The sequence below is a fragment of the Scyliorhinus torazame genome, unplaced genomic scaffold, assembly GCF_047496885.1.
Source record: "Scyliorhinus torazame isolate Kashiwa2021f unplaced genomic scaffold, sScyTor2.1 scaffold_57, whole genome shotgun sequence".
Lineage (NCBI taxonomy): Eukaryota > Metazoa > Chordata > Chondrichthyes > Carcharhiniformes > Scyliorhinidae > Scyliorhinus > Scyliorhinus torazame.
In genome coordinates, this window is record NW_027307784.1 from 318,369 (window position 1) to 335,492 (window position 17,124).

The following is a 17,124-nucleotide window of genomic DNA, read 5'->3' on the forward strand; positions in this document are numbered from 1 at the left end:
GTGTGTGTGTTTTTTGTTTTTGTGTGTCTTTTTGTTTTTGTGTGTGTTTTTGTTTTTGTGCGTATGTTTTTGTTTTTGTGTGTGTTTATGTTTTTGTGGGTGTGTGTGCTTTTGTGGGTGTGTGTGTTTTTGTTTTTGTGTGTGTTTTTGTTTTTCTGTGTGTGTGTGTGTTTTGTTTTTGTGTGTGTGTGTTTTTGTGTGTGTGTGGGTTTTTGTTTTTGTGTGTGTTTTTGTTTTTCTGTGTGTGTGTTTTTTGTTTCTGTGTGTGTTTTTGTTTTTGTGTGTGTTTTTGTTTTGTGTGTGTGTTTGTTTTTGTGTGTGTGTTTTTGTGTGTGATTGTGTTTTTTCATTTTGTGTGTGTATTTGTTTTTGTGTGTGTGTTTGTTTTTCTGTGTGTGTGTTTTTGTTTTTGTGTGTTTTTGTTTTTGTGTGTGTGTTTTTTGTTTTTGTGTGTTTATTTGTTTTTGTGTGTGTGTGTTTTTGTGTGTGTTTGTGTTTTTACTTTTTGTGTGTGTGTGATTGAGCTTTTGTTTTTGTGTGTGTTTTTGTTTTTCTGGGTGTGTGTTTTTTTGTGTATGTTTTTGTATTTCTGTGTGTGTGTGTTTTTTGTTTTTGTGTGTGTTTTTGTTTTTGTGTGTGTGTGTTTGTTTTTGTGTGTGTGTGGTTTTGTTTTTGTGTGTGTGTTTGTGTTTTGTTTTTGTATGTGTTTTTGTTTTTGTGTGTGTGTTTGTGTTTTGTTTTTGTGTGTTTTTGTGTGTGTGTTTATGTTTTTGTGGGTGTGTGTTTGTTTTTGTGTGTCTTTGTTTTTGTTGTTCTGTGTGTTTTAGTTTTTGTGTGTGTGGTTTTGTTTTTGCGTGTGTTTTTGTTTTTGTTTTTGTGTGTGTTTTTGTTTTTGTGTGTGTTTGTTTTTGTGTGTGTGTGTTTGTTTTTGTGTGTGTTTTTGTTTTTCTGTGCGTGTGTGTTTTTTGTTTTTGTGTGTGTGTCTTTTTGTGTGTGTGTGTGTTTTTTGTTTTTGTGTGTGTATTTGTTTTTGTGTGTGTGTTTGTTTTTGTGTGTGTTTTTGTTTTTGTGTTTGTTTGTTTGAGCTTTTGTTTTTGTGTGTGTTTTTGTTTTTCTGTGCGTGTGTTTATGTTTTTCTTTGTGTATTTGTTTTTGTGTGTGTGTTTGTTTTTGTGTGTGTTTATGTTTTTGTGCGTGTTTTTGTTTTTCTGTGTGTGTGTGTTTTTGTTTTTGTGTGTGTTTTTGTTTTTGTGTGTGTGTTTGTGTTTTTGTTTTTGTGTGTGTATTTGTTTTTGTGTGTGTTTTTGTTTTTGTGTGTGTGTTTGTGTTTTTGTTTTTGTGTGTGTTTTTGTTTTTGTGTGTTTGTTTGTTTTTGTGTTTGTTTTTGTTTTTTGTGTGTGTGTGTGTTTGAGCTTTTGTTTTTGTGTGTGTTTTTGTTTTTCTGTGCGTGTGTGTTTTTGTTTTTGTGTGTGTTTTTGTTTTTGTGTGTGTGTTTGTTTTTGTGTGTGTGTGTTTTTGTGTGTGTTTGTGTTTTTTCTTTTTGTGTGTGCGTGTTTGAGCTTTTGTTTTTGTGTGTGTTTTTGTTTTTCTCTGTGTGTGTTTTTGTTTTCGTGTGTGTTTTTGTTTTTGTGTGTGTGTGTTTGAGCTTTCGTTTTTGTGTGTGTTTTTGTTTTTGTGGGTGTATGTTTTTTTGTGTATGTTTTTGTTTTTCTGTGTGTGTGTGTTTTGTTTCTGTGTGTGTTTTTGTTTTTGTGTGTGTGTGTTTGTTTTTGTGCGTGTGTTTGTTTTTGTGTGTGTTTTGGTTTTTGTGCATTTGTTTTTGTTTTTGTGTGTGTTTATGTTTTTGTGGGTGTATGTTTTTTTGTGTATGTTTTTGTTTTTCTGTGTGTGTGTGTTTTGCTTCTGTGTGTGTTTTTGTTTTTGTGTGTGTGTGTTTGTTTTTGTGCGTGTGTTTGTTTTTGTGTGTGTTTTTGTTTTGTGCGTGTGTTTGTTTTTGTGTGTGTGTTTTTGTGTGTGTTTGTGTTTTTTCATTTTGTGTGTGTATTTGTTTTTGTGTGTGTGTTTGTTTTTCTGTGTGTGTGTTTTTGTTTTTGTGTGTTTTTGTTTTTGTGTGTGTGTTTTTTGTTTTTGTGTGTGTATTTGTTTTTCTGTGCGTGTGTGTTTTTGTTTTTGTGTGTGTTTTTGTTTTTCTGTGTGTGTGTTTTTTGTTTTTGTGCGTATGTTTTTGTTTTTGTGTGTGTTTATGTTTTTGTGGGTGTGTGTGCTTTTGTGGGTGTGTGTGTTTTTGTTTTTGTGTGTGTTTTTGTTTTTCTGTGTGTGTGTGTTTTTTGTTTTTGTGTGTGTGTGTTTTTGTGTGTGTGTGTGTTTTTTGTTTTTTGCGTGTGTTCTTGTTTTTGTTTATGTTTGTGTTTTTGTTTTTGTGTGTGTTTATGTTTTTGTGGGTGTTTGTTTCTGTTTGTTTTTGTGTGTTTGTTTTTGTTTTTGTGTGTGTTTTTTGTTTTTGTGTGTGTATTTGTTTTTGTGTGTGTTTTTGTGTGTGTTTGTTTTTGTGTGTGTGTTTGTTTTTGTGTGTGTGTGTTTGTTTGTTTTTGTGTGTGGTTTTGTTTTGTGTGTGTTTTTGTTTTTCTGTGCGTGTGTGTTTTTGTTTTTGTGTGTGTTTTTGTTTTTCTGTGTGTGTTTTTTGTTTTTGTGTGTGTTTTTGTTTTTGTGCGTTTGTTTTTGTTTTTGTGTGTGTTTATGTTTTTGTGGGTGTGTGTTTTTTTTTGTGTATGTTTTTGTTTTTCTGTGTGAGTGTGTTTTTTGTTTTTGTGTGTGTTTTTGTTTTTGTGTGTGTGTTTTTGTTTTTGTGTGTGTTTTAGTTTTTGTGTGTTTTTTTGTTTTCGTGTGTGTTTTCGTTTTTCTGTGTGTGTGTGTTTTTGTTTTTGTGTGTGTTTATCTTTTTGTGTGTGTGTTTGTGTTTTTGTTTTTGTGTGTGTTTTTGTTTTTCTGTGTGTGTGTTTTTTGTTTTTGTGTATGTCTGTTTGTTTTTGTGTGTGTGTTTGTTTTTGTGTTTGTTTTTGTTTTTTTGTGTGTGTGTGTGTTTGAGCTTTTGTTTTTGTGTGTGTTTTTGTTTTTCTGTGCGTGTGTGTTTTTGTTTTTGTGTGTGATTTTGTTTTTCTGTGTGTGTGTTTTTTGTTTTTGTGTGTGTTTTTGTTTTTGTGTATTTGTTTTTGTTTTTGTGTGTGTTTATGTTTTTGTGGGTGTGTGTTTTTTTTTGTATGTTTTTGTATTTCTGTGTGTGTGTTTTTTGTTTTTGTGTGTGTTTTTGTTTTTGTGTGTGTGTGTTTGTTTTTGTGTGTGTGTAGTTTTGTTTTTGTGTGTGTGTTTGTGGGTGTGTGTTTGTTTTTGTGTGTGTTTGTTTTTGTTGTTGTGTGTGTTTTAGTTTTTGTGTGTGTGGTTTTGTTTTTGCGTGTGTTTTTGTTTTTGTGTGTGTTTTTGTTTTTGTGCGTGTGTGTTTTTTGTTTTTGTGTGTGTGTCTTTTTGTGTGTGTGTGTGTTTTTTGTTTTTGTGTGTGTATTTGTTTTTGTGTGTGTGTTTGTTTTTGTGTGTGTTTTTGTTTTTGTGTTTGTTTGTTTGAGCTTTTGTTTTTGTGTGTGTTTTTGTTTTTCTGTGCGTGTGTTTTTGTTTTTGTTTGTGTTTTTGTTTTTCTGTGTGTGTGTTTTTTGTTTTTGTGTGTGTGTTTTTGTTTTTGTGTGTGTTTTAGTTTTTGTGTGATTTTTTGTTTTCGTGTGTGTTTTCGTTTTTGTGTTTGTTTTTGTTTTTTTGTGTGTGTGTGTGTTTGAACTTTTGTTTTTGTGTGTGTTTTTGTTTTTCTGTGCGTGTGTGTTTTTGTTTTTGTGTGTGTTTTTGTTTTTGTGTGTGTGTGTTTGTTTTTGTGTGTGTGTCTTTTTGTGTGTGTGTGTGTGTTTTTTGTTTTTGTGTATGTGTGTTTTTGTGTGTGTTTGTGTTTTTTCTTTTTGTGTGTGTGTGTTTGAGCTTTTGATTTTTTGTGTGTGTGTTTTTGTTTTTGTGTGTGTTTTTGTTTTTCTGTGTGTGTGTTTTTTGTTTCTGTGTGTGTTTTTGTTTTTGTGCGTGTGTGTTTGTTTTTGTGCGTGTGTTTGTTTTTGTGTGTGTTTTTGTTTTGTGTGTGTGTTTGTTTTTGTGTGTGTGTTTTTGTGTGTGTTTGTGTTTTTTCATTTTGTGTGTGTATTTGTTTTTGTGTGTGTGTTTGTTTTTTGCGTGTGTTTTTGTTTTGTGTGTGTGTTTGTTTTTGTGTGTGTGTTTTTTGTTTCTGTGTGTGTTTTTGTTTTTGTGTGTGTGTGTTTGTTTTTGTGTGTGTGTGGTTTTGTTTTTGTGTGTGTGTTTGTGGGTGTGTGTTTGTTTTTGTGTGTGTTTGTTTTTGTTGTTGTGTGTGTTTTAGTTTTTGTGTGTGTGGTTTTGTTTTTGCGTGTGTTTTTGTTTTTGTGTGTGTTTTTTTTTTTTGCGTGTGTGTTTTTTGTTTTTGTGTGTGTGTCTTTTTGTGTGTGTGTGTGTTTTTTGTTTTTGTGTGTGTATTTGTTTTTGTGTGTGTGTTTGTTTTTGTGTGTGTTTTTGTTTTTGTGTTTGTTTGTTTGAGCTTTTGTTTTTGTGTGTGTTTTTGTTTTTCTGTGCGTGTGTTTTTGTTTTTGTTTGTGTTTTTGTTTTTCTGTGTGTGTGTTTTTTGTTTTTGTGTGTGTGTTTTTGTTTTTGTGTGTGTTTTAGTTTTTGTGTGTTTTTTTGTTTTCGTGTGTGTTTTCGATTTTGTGTTTGTTTTTGTTTTTTTGTGTGTGTGTGTGTTTGAGCTTTTGTTTTTGTGTGTGTTTTTGTTTTTCTGTGCGTGTGTGTTTTTGTTTTTGTGTGTGTTTTTGTTTTTGTGTGTGTGTGTTTGTTTTTGTGTGTGTGTCTTTTTGTGTGTGTGTGTGTGTTTTTTGTTTTTGTGTGTGTGTGTTTTTGTGTGTGTTTGTGTTTTTTCTTTTTGTGTGTGTGTGTGTTTGAGCTTTTGATTTTTTGTGTGTGTGTTTTTGTTTTTGTGTGTGTTTTTGATTTTCTGTGTGTGTGTTTTTTGTTTCTGTGTGTGTTTTTGTTTTTGTGTGTGTGTGTTTGTTTTTGTGCGTGTGTTTGTTTTTGTGTGTGTTTTTGTTTTGTGTGTGTTTGTTTTTGTGTGTGTGTTTTTGTGTGTGTTTGTGTTTCTCCATTTTGTGCGTGTATTTGTTTTTGTGTGTGTGTTTGTTTTTCTGTGTGTGTGTTTTTGTGTGTGTTTTTGTTTTTGTGTGTGTGTTTGAGCTTTTGTTTTTGTGTGTGTTTTTGTTTTTCTGTGCGTGTGTGTTTTTGTTTTTGTGTGTGTTTTTGTTTTTCTGTGTGTGTGTTTTTTGTTTTTGTGTGTCTTTTTGTTTTTGTGTGTGTTTTTGTTTTTGTGCGTATGTTTTTGTTTTTGTGTGTGTTTATGTTTTTGTGGGTGTGTGTGCTTTTGTGGGTGTGTGTGTTTTTGTTTTTGTGTGTGTTTTTGTTTTTCTGTGTGTGTGTGTGTTTTGTTTTTGTGTGTGTGTGTTTTTGTGTGTGTGTGGGTTTTTGTTTTTGTGTGTGTTTTTGTTTTTCTGTGTGTGTGTTTTTTGTTTCTGTCTGTGTTTTTGTTTTTGTGTGTGTTTTTGTTTTGTGTGTGTGTTTGTTTTTGTGTGTGTGTTTTTGTGTGTGTTTGTGTTTTTTCATTTTGTGTGTGTATTTGTTTTTGTGTGTGTGTTTGTTTTTCTGTGTGTGTGTTTTTGTTTTTGTGTGTTTTTGTTTTTGTGTGTGTGTTTTTTGTTTTTGTGTGTGTATTTGTTTTTGTGTGTGTTTTTGTTTTTGTGTGTGTGTTTGAGCTTTTGTTTTTGTGTGTGTTTTTGTTTTTCTGTGCGCGTGTGTTTTTGTTTTTGTGTGTGTTTTTGTTTTTCTGTGTGTGTGTTTTTTGTTTTTGTGTGTCTTTTTGTTTATGTGTGTGTTTTTGTTTTTGTGCGTATGTTTTTGTTTTTGTGTGTGTTTATGTTTTTGTGGGTGTGTGTGCTTTTGTGGGTGTGTGTGTTTTTGTTTTTGTGTGTGTTTTTGTTTTTCTGTGTGTGTGTGTTTTTTGTTTTTGTGTGTGTGTGTTTTTGTGTGTGTGTGTGTTTTTGTTTTGTGTGTGTGTTTGTTTTTGTGTGTGTGTTTTTGTGTGTGTTTGTGTTTTTTCATTTTGTGTGTGTATTTGTTTTTGTGTGTGTGTTTGTTTTTCTGTGTGTGTGTTTTTGTGTGTGTTTTTGTTTTTGTGTGTGTGTTTGAGCTTTTGTTTTTGTGTGTGTTTTTGTTTTTCTGTGCGTGTGTGTTTTTGTTTTTGTGTGTGTTTTTGTTTTTCTGTGTGTGTGTTTTTTGTTTTTGTGTGTCTTTTTGTTTTTGTGTGTGTTTTTGTTTTTGTGCGTATGTTTTTGTTTTTGTGTGTGTTTATGTTTTTGTGGGTGTGTGTGCTTTTGTGGGTGTGTGTGTTTTTGTTTTTGTGTGTGTTTTTGTTTTTCTGTGTGTGTGTGTGTTTTGTTTTTGTGTGTGTGTGTTTTTGTGTGTGTGTGGGTTTTTGTTTTTGTGTGTGTTTTTGTTTTTCTGTGTGTGTGTTTTTTGTTTCTGTCTGTGTTTTTGTTTTTGTGTGTGTTTTTGTTTTGTGTGTGTGTTTGTTTTTGTGTGTGTGTTTTTGTGTGTGTTTGTGTTTTTTCATTTTGTGTGTGTATTTGTTTTTGTGTGTGTGTTTGTTTTTCTGTGTGTGTGTTTTTGTTTTTGTGTGTTTTTGTTTTTGTGTGTGTGTTTTTTGTTTTTGTGTGTGTATTTGTTTTTGTGTGTGTTTTTGTTTTTGTGTGTGTGTTTGAGCTTTTGTTTTTGTGTGTGTTTTTGTTTTTCTGTGCGCGTGTGTTTTTGTTTTTGTGTGTGTTTTTGTTTTTCTGTGTGTGTGTTTTTTGTTTTTGTGTGTCTTTTTGTTTATGTGTGTGTTTTTGTTTTTGTGCGTATGTTTTTGTTTTTGTGTGTGTTTATGTTTTTGTGGGTGTGTGTGCTTTTGTGGGTGTGTGTGTTTTTGTTTTTGTGTGTGTTTTTGTTTTTCTGTGTGTGTGTGTTTTTTGTTTTTGTGTGTGTGTGTTTTTGTGTGTGTGTGTGTTTTTTGTTTTTTGCGTGTGTTTTTGTTTTTGTTTTTGTTTGTGTTTTTGTTTTTCTGTGTGTCTGTTTGTTTTTGTGTGTTTGTTTTTGTTTTTGTGTGTGTTTTTTGTTTTTGTGTGTGTATTTGTTTTTGTGTGTGTTTTTGTGTGTGTTTGTTTTTGTGTGTGTGTTTGTTTTTGTGTGTGTGTGTTTTTGTTTTTGTGTGTGTTTTTGTTTTTGTGTTTGTTTTTGTTTTTGTGTGTGTGTGTGTTTGAGCTTTTGTTTTTGTGTTTGTGTGTTTTTGTTTTTGTGTGTGTTTTTGTTTTTCTGTGTGTGTGTTTTTTGTTTCTGTGTGTGTTTTAGTTTTTGTGTGTGTATGTTTGTTTTTGTGCGTGTGTTTGTTTTTGTGTGTGTTTTTGTTTTGTGTGTGTGTTTGTTTTTGTGTGTGTGTTTTTGTGTGTGTTTGTGTTTTTTCATTTTGTGTGTGTATTTGTTTTTGTGTGTGTGTTTGTTTTTCTGTGTGTGTGTTTTTGTTTTTGTGTGTGTTTTTGTTTTTGTGTGTGTGTTTGAGCTTTTGTTTTTGTGTGTGTTTTTGTTTTTCTGTGCGTGTGTGTTTTTGTTTTTCTGTGTGTTTTTGTTTTTCTGTGTGTGTGTTTTTTGTTTTTGTGTGTCTTTTTGTTTTTGTGTGTGTTTTTGTTTTTGTGCGTATGTTTTTGTTTTTGTGTGTGTTTATGTTTTTGTGGGTGTGTGTGCTTTTGTGGGTGTGTGTGTTTTTGTTTTTGTGTGTGTTTTTGTTTTTCTGTGTGTGTGTGTGTTTTGTTTTTGTGTGTGTGTGTTTTTGTGTGTGTGTGGGTTTTTGTTTTTGTGTGTGTTTTTGTTTTTCTGTGTGTGTGTTTTTTGTTTCTGTGTGTGTTTTTGTTTTTGTGTGTGTTTTTGTTTTGCGTGTGTGTTTGTTTTTGTGTGTGTGTTTTTGTGTGTGTTTGTGTTTTTTCATTTTGTGTGTGTATTTGTTTTTGTGTGTGTGTTTGTTTTTCTGTGTGTGTGTTTTTGTTTTTGTGTGTTTTTGTTTTTGTGTGTGTGTTTTTTGTTTTTGTGTGTGTATTTGTTTTTGTGTGTGTGTGTTTTTGTGTGTGTTTGTGTTTTTTCTTTTTGTGTGTGTGTGATTGAGCTTTTGTTTTTGTGTGTGTTTTTGTTTTTCTGGGTGTGTGTTTTTTTGTGTATGTTTTTGTATTTCTGTGTGTGTGTGTTTTTTGTTTTTGTGTGTGTTTTTGTTTTTGTGTGTGTGTGTTTGTTTTTGTGTGTGTGTGGTTTTGTTTTTGTGTGTGTGTTTGTGTTTTGTTTTTGTATGTGTTTTTGTTTTTGTGTGTGTGTTTGTGTTTTGTTTTTGTGTGTTTTTGTGTGTGTGTTTATGTTTTTGTGGGTGTGTGTTTGTTTTTGTGTGTCTTTGTTTTTGTTGTTCTGTGTGTTTTAGTTTTTGTGTGTGTGGTTTTGTTTTTGCGTGTGTTTTTGTTTTTGTTTTTGTGTGTGTTTTTGTTTTTGTGTGTGTTTGTTTTTGTGTGTGTGTGTTTGTTTTTGTGTGTGTTTTTGTTTTTCTGTGCGTGTGTGTTTTTTGTTTTTGTGTGTGTGTCTTTTTGTGTGTGTGTGTGTTTTTTGTTTTTGTGTGTGTATTTGTTTTTGTGTGTGTGTTTGTTTTTGTGTGTGTTTTTGTTTTTGTGTTTGTTTGTTTGAGCTTTTGTTTTTGTGTGTGTTTTTGTTTTTCTGTGCGTGTGTTTTTGTTTTTCTTTGTGTATTTGTTTTTGTGTGTGTGTTTGTTTTTGTGTGTGTTTATGTTTTTGTGCGTGTTTTTGTTTTTCTGTGTGTGTGTGTTTTTGTTTTTGTGTGTGTTTTTGTTTTTGTGTGTGTGTTTGTGTTTTTGTTTTTGTGTGTGTATTTGTTTTTGTGTGTGTTTTTGTTTTTGTGTGTGTGTTTGTGTTTTTGTTTTTGTGTGTGTTTTTGTTTTTGTGTGTTTGTTTGTTTTTGTGTTTGTTTTTGTTTTTTTGTGTGTGTGTGTGTTTGAGCTTTTGTTTTTGTGTGTGTTTTTGTTTTTCTGTGCGTGTGTGTTTTTGTTTTTGTGTGTGTTTTTGTGTGTGTGTTTGTTTTTGTGTGTGTGTGTTTTTGTGTGTGTTTGTGTTTTTTCTTTTTGTGTGTGCGTGTTTGAGCTTTTGTTTTTGTGTGTGTTTTTGTTTTTCTCTGTGTGTGTTTTTGTTTTCGTGTGTGTTTTTGTTTTTGTGTGTGTGTGTTTGAGCTTTCGTTTTTGAGTGTGTTTTTGTTTTTGTGGGTGTATGTTTTTTTGTGTATGTTTTTGTTTTTCTGTGTGTGTGTGTTTTGTTTCTGTGTGTGTTTTTGTTTTTGTGTGTGTGTGTTTGTTTTTGTGCGTGTGTTTGTTTTTGTGTGTGTTTTTGTTTTTGTGCATTTGTTTTTGTTTTTGTGTGTGTTTATGTTTTTGTGGGTGTATGTTTTTTTGTGTATGTTTTTGTTTTTCTGTGTGTGTGTGTTTTGCTTCTGTGTGTGTTTTTGTTTTTGTGTGTGTGTGTTTGTTTTTGTGCCTGTGTTTGTTTTTGTGTGTGTTTTTGTTTTGTGCGTGTGTTTGTTTTTGTGTGTGTGTTTTTGTGTGTGTTTGTGTTTTTTCATTTTGTGTGTGTGTTTGTTTTTGTGTGTGTGTTTTTGTGTGTGTTTGTGTTTTTTCATTTTGTGTGTGTATTTGTTTTTGTGTGTGTGTTTGTTTTTCTGTGTGTGTGTTTTTGTTTTTGTGTGTTTTTGTTTTTGTGTGTGTGTTTTTTGTTTTTGTGTGTGTATTTGTTTTTGTGTGTGTTTTTGTTTTTGTGTGTGTGTTTGAGCTTTTGTTTTTGTGTGTGTTTTTGTTTTTGTGGGTGTGTGTGCTTTTGTGGGTGTGTGTGTTTTTGTTTTTGTGTGTGTTTTTGTTTTTCTGTGTGTGTGTGTTTTTTGTTTTTGTGTGTGTGTGTTTTTGTGTGTGTGTGTGTTTTTTGTTTTTTGCGTGTGTTCTTGTTTTTGTTTATGTTTGTGTTTTTGTTTTTGTGTGTGTTTATGTTTTTGTGGGTGTTTGTTTCTGTTTGTTTTTGTGTGTTTGTTTTTGTTTTTGTGTGTGTTTTTTGTTTTTGTGTGTGTATTTGTTTTTGTGTGTGTTTTTGTGTGTGTTTGTTTTTGTGTGTGTGTTTGTTTTTGTGTGTGTGTGTTTGTTTGTTTTTGTGTGTGGTTTTGTTTTGTGTGTGTTTTTGTTTTTCTGTGCGTGTGTGTTTTTGTTTTTGTGTGTGTTTTTGTTTTTCTGTGTGTGTTTTTTGTTTTTGTGTGTGTTTTTGTTTTTGTGCGTTTGTTTTTGTTTTTGTGTGTGTTTATGTTTTTGTGGGTGTGTGTTTTTTTTTGTGTATGTTTTTGTTTTTCTGTGTGAGTGTGTTTTTTGTTTTTGTGTGTGTTTTTGTTTTTGTGTGTGTGTTTTTGTTTTTGTGTGTGTTTTAGTTTTCGTGTGTTTTTTTGTTTTCGTGTGTGTTTTCGTTTTTCTGTGTGTGTGTGTTTTTGTTTTTGTGTGTGTTTATCTTTTTGTGTGTGTGTTTGTGTTTTTGTTTTTGTGTGTGTTTTTGTGTTTGTTTTATTTTTTTGTGTGTGTGTGTTTTTGTTTTTGTGTGTGTTTTTGTTTTTCTGTGTGTGTGTTTTTTGTTTTTGTGTATGTCTGTTTGTTTTTGTGTGTGTGTTTGTTTTTGTGTTTGTTTTTGTTTTTTTGTGTGTGTGTGTGTTTGAGCTTTTGTTTTTGTGTGTGTTTTTGTTTTTCTGTGCGTGTGTGTTTTTGTTTTTGTGTGTGATTTTGTTTTTCTGTGTGTGTGTTTTTTGTTTTTGTGTGTGTTTTTGTTTTTGTGTATTTGTTTTTGTTTTTGTGTGTGTTTATGTTTTTGTGGGTGTGTGTTTTTTTTTGTATGTTTTTGTATTTCTGTGTGTGTGTTTTTTGTTTTTGTGTGTGTTTTTGTTTTTGTGTGTGTGTGTTTGTTTTTGTGTGTGTGTGGTTTTGTTTTTGTGTGTGTGTTTGTGGGTGTGTGTTTGTTTTTGTGTGTGTTTGTTTTTGTTGTTGTGTGTGTTTAATTTTTGTGTGTGTGGTTTTGTTTTTGCGTGTGTTTTTGTTTTTGTGTGTGTTTTTGTTTTTGTGCGTGTGTGTTTTTTGTTTTTGTGTGTGTGTCTTTTTGTGTGTGTGTGTGTTTTTTGTTTTTGTGTGTGTATTTGTTTTTGTGTGTGTGTTTGTTTTTGTGTGTGTTTTTGTTTTTGTGTTTGTTTGTTTGAGCTTTTGTTTTTGTGTGTGTTTTTGTTTTTCTGTGCGTGTGTTTTTGTTTTTGTTTGTGTTTTTGTTTTTCTGTGTGTGTGTTTTTTGTTTTTGTGTGTGTGTTTTTGTTTTTGTGTGTGTTTTAGTTTTTGTGTGATTTTTTGTTTTCGTGTGTGTTTTCGTTTTTGTGTTTGTTTTTGTTTTTTTGTGTGTGTGTGTGTTTGAACTTTTGTTTTTGTGTGTGTTTTTGTTTTTCTGTGCGTGTGTGTTTTTGTTTTTGTGTGTGTTTTTGTTTTTGTGTGTGTGTGTTTGTTTTTGTGTGTGTGTCTTTTTGTGTGTGTGTGTGTGTTTTTTGTTTTTGTGTGTGTGTGTTTTTGTGTGTGTTTGTGTTTTTTCTTTTTGTGTGTGTGTGTGTTTGAGCTTTTGATTTTTTGTGTGTGTGTTTTTGTTTTTGTGTGTGTTTTTGTTTTTCTGTGTGTGTGTTTTTTGTTTCTGTGTGTGTTTTTGTTTTTGTGCGTGTGTGTTTGTTTTTGTGCGTGTGTTTGTTTTTGTGTGTGTTTTTGTTTTGTGTGTGTGTTTGTTTTTGTGTGTGTGTTTTTGTGTGTGTTTGTGTTTTTTCATTTTGTGTGTGTATTTGTTTTTGTGTGTGTGTTTGTTTTTTGCGTGTGTTTTTGTTTTGTGTGTGTGTTTGTTTTTGTGTGTGTGTTTTTTGTTTCTGTGTGTGTTTTTGTTTTTGTGTGTGTGTGTTTGTTTTTGTGTGTGTGTGGTTTTGTTTTTGTGTGTGTGTTTGTGGGTGTGTGTTTGTTTTTGTGTGTGTTTGTTTTTGTTGTTGTGTGTGTTTTAGTTTTTGTGTGTGTGGTTTTGTTTTTGCGTGTGTTTTTGTTTTTGTGTGTGTTTTTGTTTTTGTGCGTGTGTGTTTTTTGTTTTTGTGTGTGTGTCTTTTTGTGTGTGTGTGTGTTTTTTGTTTTTGTGTGTGTATTTGTTTTTGTGTGTGTGTTTGTTTTTGTGTGTGTTTTTGTTTTTGTGTTTGTTTGTTTGAGCTTTTGTTTTTGTGTGTGTTTTTGTTTTTCTGTGCGTGTGTTTTTGTTTTTGTTTGTGTTTTTGTTTTTCTGTGTGTGTGTTTTTTGTTTTTGTGTGTGTGTTTTTGTTTTTGTGTGTGTTTTAGTTTTTGTGTGTTTTTTTGTTTTCGTGTGTGTTTTCGATTTTGTGTTTGTTTTTGTTTTTTTGTGTGTGTGTGTTTGAGCTTTTGTTTTTGTGTGTGTTTTTGTTTTTCTGTGCGTGTGTGTTTTTGTTTTTGTGTGTGTTTTTGTTTTTGTGTGTGTGTGTTTGTTTTTGTGTGTGTGTCTTTTTGTGTGTGTGTGTGTGTTTTTTGTTTTTGTGTGTGTGTGTTTTTGTGTGTGTTTGTGTTTTTTCTTTTTGTGTGTGTGTGTGTTTGAGCTTTTGATTTTTTGTGTGTGTGTTTTTGTTTTTGTGTGTGTTTTTGTTTTTCTGTGTGTGTGTTTTTTGTTTCTGTGTGTGTTTTTGTTTTTGTGTGTGTGTGTTTGTTTTTGTGCGTGTGTTTGTTTTTGTGTGTGTTTTTGTTTTGTGTGTGTTTGTTTTTGTGTGTGTGTTTTTGTGTGTGTTTGTGTTTTTTCATTTTGTGCGTGTATTTGTTTTTGAGTGTGTGTTTGTTTTTCTGTGTGTGTGTTTTTGTGTGTGTTTTTGTTTTTGTGTGTGTGTTTGAGCTTTTGTTTTTGTGTGTGTTTTTGTTTTTCTGTGCGTGTGTGTTTTTGTTTTTGTGTGTGTTTTTGTTTTTCTGTGTGTGTGTTTTTTGTTTTTGTGTGTCTTTTTGTTTTTGTGTGTGTTTTTGTTTTTGTGGGTGTGTGTGCTTTTGTGGGTGTGTGTGTTTTTGTTTTTGTGTGTGTTTTTGTTTTTCTGTGTGTGTGTGTGTTTTGTTTTTGTGTGTGTGTGTTTTTGTGTGTGTGTGGGTTTTTGTTTTTGTGTGTGTTTTTGTTTTTCTGTGTGTGTGTTTTTTGTTTCTGTCTGTGTTTTTGTTTTTGTGTGTGTTTTTGTTTTGTGTGTGTGTTTGTTTTTGTGTGTGTGTTTTTGTGTGTGTTTGTGTTTTTTCATTTTGTGTGTGTATTTGTTTTTGTGTGTGTGTTTGTTTTTCTGTGTGTGTGTTTTTGTTTTTGTGTGTTTTTGTTTTTGTGTGTGTGTTTTTTGTTTTTGTGTGTGTATTTGTTTTTGTGTGTGTTTTTGTTTTTGTGTGTGTGTTTGAGCTTTTGTTTATGTGTGTGTTTTTGTTTTTCTGTGCGCGTGTGTTTTTGTTTTTGTGTGTGTTTTTGTTTTTCTGTGTGTGTGTTTTTTGTTTTTGTGTGTCTTTTTGTTTATGTGTGTGTTTTTGTTTTTGTGCGTATGTTTTTGTTTTTGTGTGTGTGTGTTTTTGTGTGTGTGTGTGTTTTTGTTTTGTGTGTGTGTTTGTTTTTGTGTGTGTGTTTTTGTGTGTGTTTGTGTTTTTTCATTTTGTGTGTGTATTTGTTTTTGTGTGTGTGTTTGTTTTTCTGTGTGTGTGTGTTTTTGTTTTTGTGTGTGTTTTTGTTTTTCTGTGTGTGTGTTTTTTGTTTTTGTGTGTCTTTTTGTTTTTGTGTGTGTTTTTGTTTTTGTGCGTATGTTTTTGTTTTTGTGTGTGTTTATGTTTTTGTGGGTGTGTGTGCTTTTGTGGGTGTGTGTGTTTTTGTTTTTGTGTGTGTTTTTGTTTTTCTGTGTGTGTGTGTGTTTTGTTTTTGTGTGTGTGTGTTTTTGTGTGTGTGTGGGTTTTTGTTTTTGTGTGTGTTTTTGTTTTTCTGTGTGTGTGTTTTTTGTTTCTGTCTGTGTTTTTGTTTTTGTGTGTGTTTTTGTTTTGTGTGTGTGTTTGTTTTTGTGTGTGTGTTTTTGTGTGTGTTTGTGTTTTTTCATTTTGTGTGTGTATTTGTTTTTGTGTGTGTGTTTGTTTTTCTGTGTGTGTGTTTTTGTTTTTGTGTGTTTTTGTTTTTGTGTGTGTATTTGTTTTTGTGTGTGTTTTTGTTTTTGTGTGTGTGTTTGAGCTTTTGTTTTTGTGTGTGTTTTTGTTTTTCTGTGCGCGTGTGTTTTTGTTTTTGTGTGTGTTTTTGTTTTTCTGTGTGTGTGTTTTTTGTTTTTGTGTGTCTTTTTGTTTATGTGTGTGTTTTTGTTTTTGTGCGTATGTTTTTGTTTTTGTGTGTGTTTATGTTTTTGTGGGTGTGTGTGCTTTTGTGGGTGTGTGTGTTTTTGTTTTTGTGTGTGTTTTTGTTTTTCTGTGTGTGTGTGTTTTTTGTTTTTGTGTGTGTGTGTTTTTGTGTGTGTGTGTGTTTTTTGTTTTTTGCGTGTGTTTTTGTTTTTGTTTTTGTTTGTGTTTTTGTTTTTCTGTGTGTCTGTTTGTTTTTGTGTGTTTGTTTTTGTTTTTGTGTGTGTTTTTTGTTTTTGTGTGTGTATTTGTTTTTGTGTGTGTTTTTGTGTGTGTTTGTTTTTGTGTGTGTGTTTGTTTTTGTGTGTGTGTGTTTTTGTTTTTGTGTGTGTTTTTGTTTTTGTGTTTGTTTTTGTTTTTGTGTGTGTGTGTGTTTGAGCTTTTGTTTTTGTGTTTGTGTGTTTTTGTTTTTGTGTGTGTTTTTGTTTTTCTGTGTGTGTGTTTTTTGTTTCTGTGTGTGTTTTAGTTTTTGTGTGTGTGTGTTTGTTTTTGTGCGTGTGTTTGTTTTTGTGTGTGTTTTTGTTTTGTGTGTGTGTTTGTGTTTTGTTTTTGTGTGTTTTTGTGTGTGTGTTTATGTTTTTGTGGGTGTGTGTTTGTTTTTGTGTGTCTTTGTTTTTGTTGTTCTGTGTGTTTTAGTTTTTGTGTGTGTGGTTTTGTTTTTGCGTGTGTTTTTGTTTTTGTTTTTGTGTGTGTTTTTGTTTTTGTGTGTGTTTGTTTTTGTGTGTGTGTGTTTGTTTTTGTGTGTGTTTTTGTTTTTCTGTGCGTGTGTGTTTTTTGTTTTTGTGTGTGTGTCTTTTTGTGTGTGTGTGTGTTTTTTGTTTTTGTGTGTGTATTTGTTTTTGTGTGTGTGTTTGTTTTTGTGTGTGTTTTTGTTTTTGTGTTTGTTTGTTTGAGCTTTTGTTTTTGTGTGTGTTTTTGTTTTTCTGTGCGTGTGTTTTTGTTTTTCTTTGTGTATTTGTTTTTGTGTGTGTGTTTGTTTTTGTGTGTGTTTATGTTTTTGTGCGTGTTTTTGTTTTTCTGTGTGTGTGTGTTTTTGTTTTTGTGTGTGTTTTTGTTTTTGTGTGTGTGTTTGTGTTTTTGTTTTTGTGTGTGTATTTGTTTTTGTGTGTGTTTTTGTTTTTGTGTGTGTGTTTGTGTTTTTGTTTTTGTGTGTGTTTTTGTTTTTGTGTGTTTGTTTGTTTTTGTGTTTGTTTTTGTTTTTTTGTGTGTGTGTGTGTTTGAGCTTTTGTTTTTGTGTGTGTTTTTGTTTTTCTGTGCGTGTGTGTTTTTGTTTTTGTGTGTGTTTTTGTTTTTGTGTGTGTGTTTGTTTTTGTGTGTGTGTGTTTTTGTGTGTGTTTGTGTTTTTTCTTTTTGTGTGTGCGTGTTTGAGCTTTTGTTTTTGTGTGTGTTTTTGTTTTTCTCTGTGTGTGTTTTTGTTTTCGTGTGTGTTTTTGTTTTTGTGTGTGTGTGTTTGAGCTTTCGTTTTTGAGTGTGTTTTTGTTTTTGTGGGTGTATGTTTTTTTGTGTATGTTTTTGTTTTTCTGTGTGTGTGTGTTTTGTTTCTGTGTGTGTTTTTGTTTTTGTGTGTGTGTGTTTGTTTTTGTGCGTGTGTTTGTTTTTGTGTGTGTTTTTGTTTTTGTGCATTTGTTTTTGTTTTTGTGTGTGTTTATGTTTTTGTGGGTGTATGTTTTTTTGTGTATGTTTTTGTTTTTCTGTGTGTGTGTGTTTTGCTTCTGTGTGTGTTTTTGTTTTTGTGTGTGTGTGTTTGTTTTTGTGCCTGTGTTTGTTTTTGTGTGTGTTTTTGTTTTGTGCGTGTGTTTGTTTTTGTGTGTGTGTTTTTGTGTGTGTTTGTGTTTTTTCATTTTGTGTGTGTGTTTGTTTTTGTGTGTGTGTTTTTGTGTGTGTTTGTGTTTTTTCATTTTGTGTGTGTATTTGTTTTTGTGTGTGTGTTTGTTTTTCTGTGTGTGTGTTTTTGTTTTTGTGTGTTTTTGTTTTTGTGTGTGTGTTTTTTGTTTTTGTGTGTGTATTTGTTTTTGTGTGTGTTTTTGTTTTTGTGTGTGTGTTTGAGCTTTTGTTTTTGTGTGTGTTTTTGTTTTTCTGTGCGCGTGTGTTTTTGTTTTTGTGTGTGTTTTTGTTTTTCTGTGTGTGTGTTTTTTGTTTTTGTGTGTCTTTTTGTTTATGTGTGTGTTTTTGTTTTTGTGCGTATGTTTTTGTTTTTGTGTGTGTTTATGTTTTTGTGGGTGTGTGTGCTTTTGTGGGTGTGTGTGTTTTTGTTTTTGTGTGTGTTTTTGTTTTTCTGTGTGTGTGTGTTTTTTGTTTTTGTGTGTGTGTGTTTTTGTGTGTGTGTGTGTTTTTGTTTTGTGTGTGTGTTTGTTTTTGTGTGTGTGTTTTTGTGTGTGTTTGTGTTTTTTCATTTTGTGTGTGTATTTGTTTTTGTGTGTGTGTTTGTTTTTCTGTGTGTGTG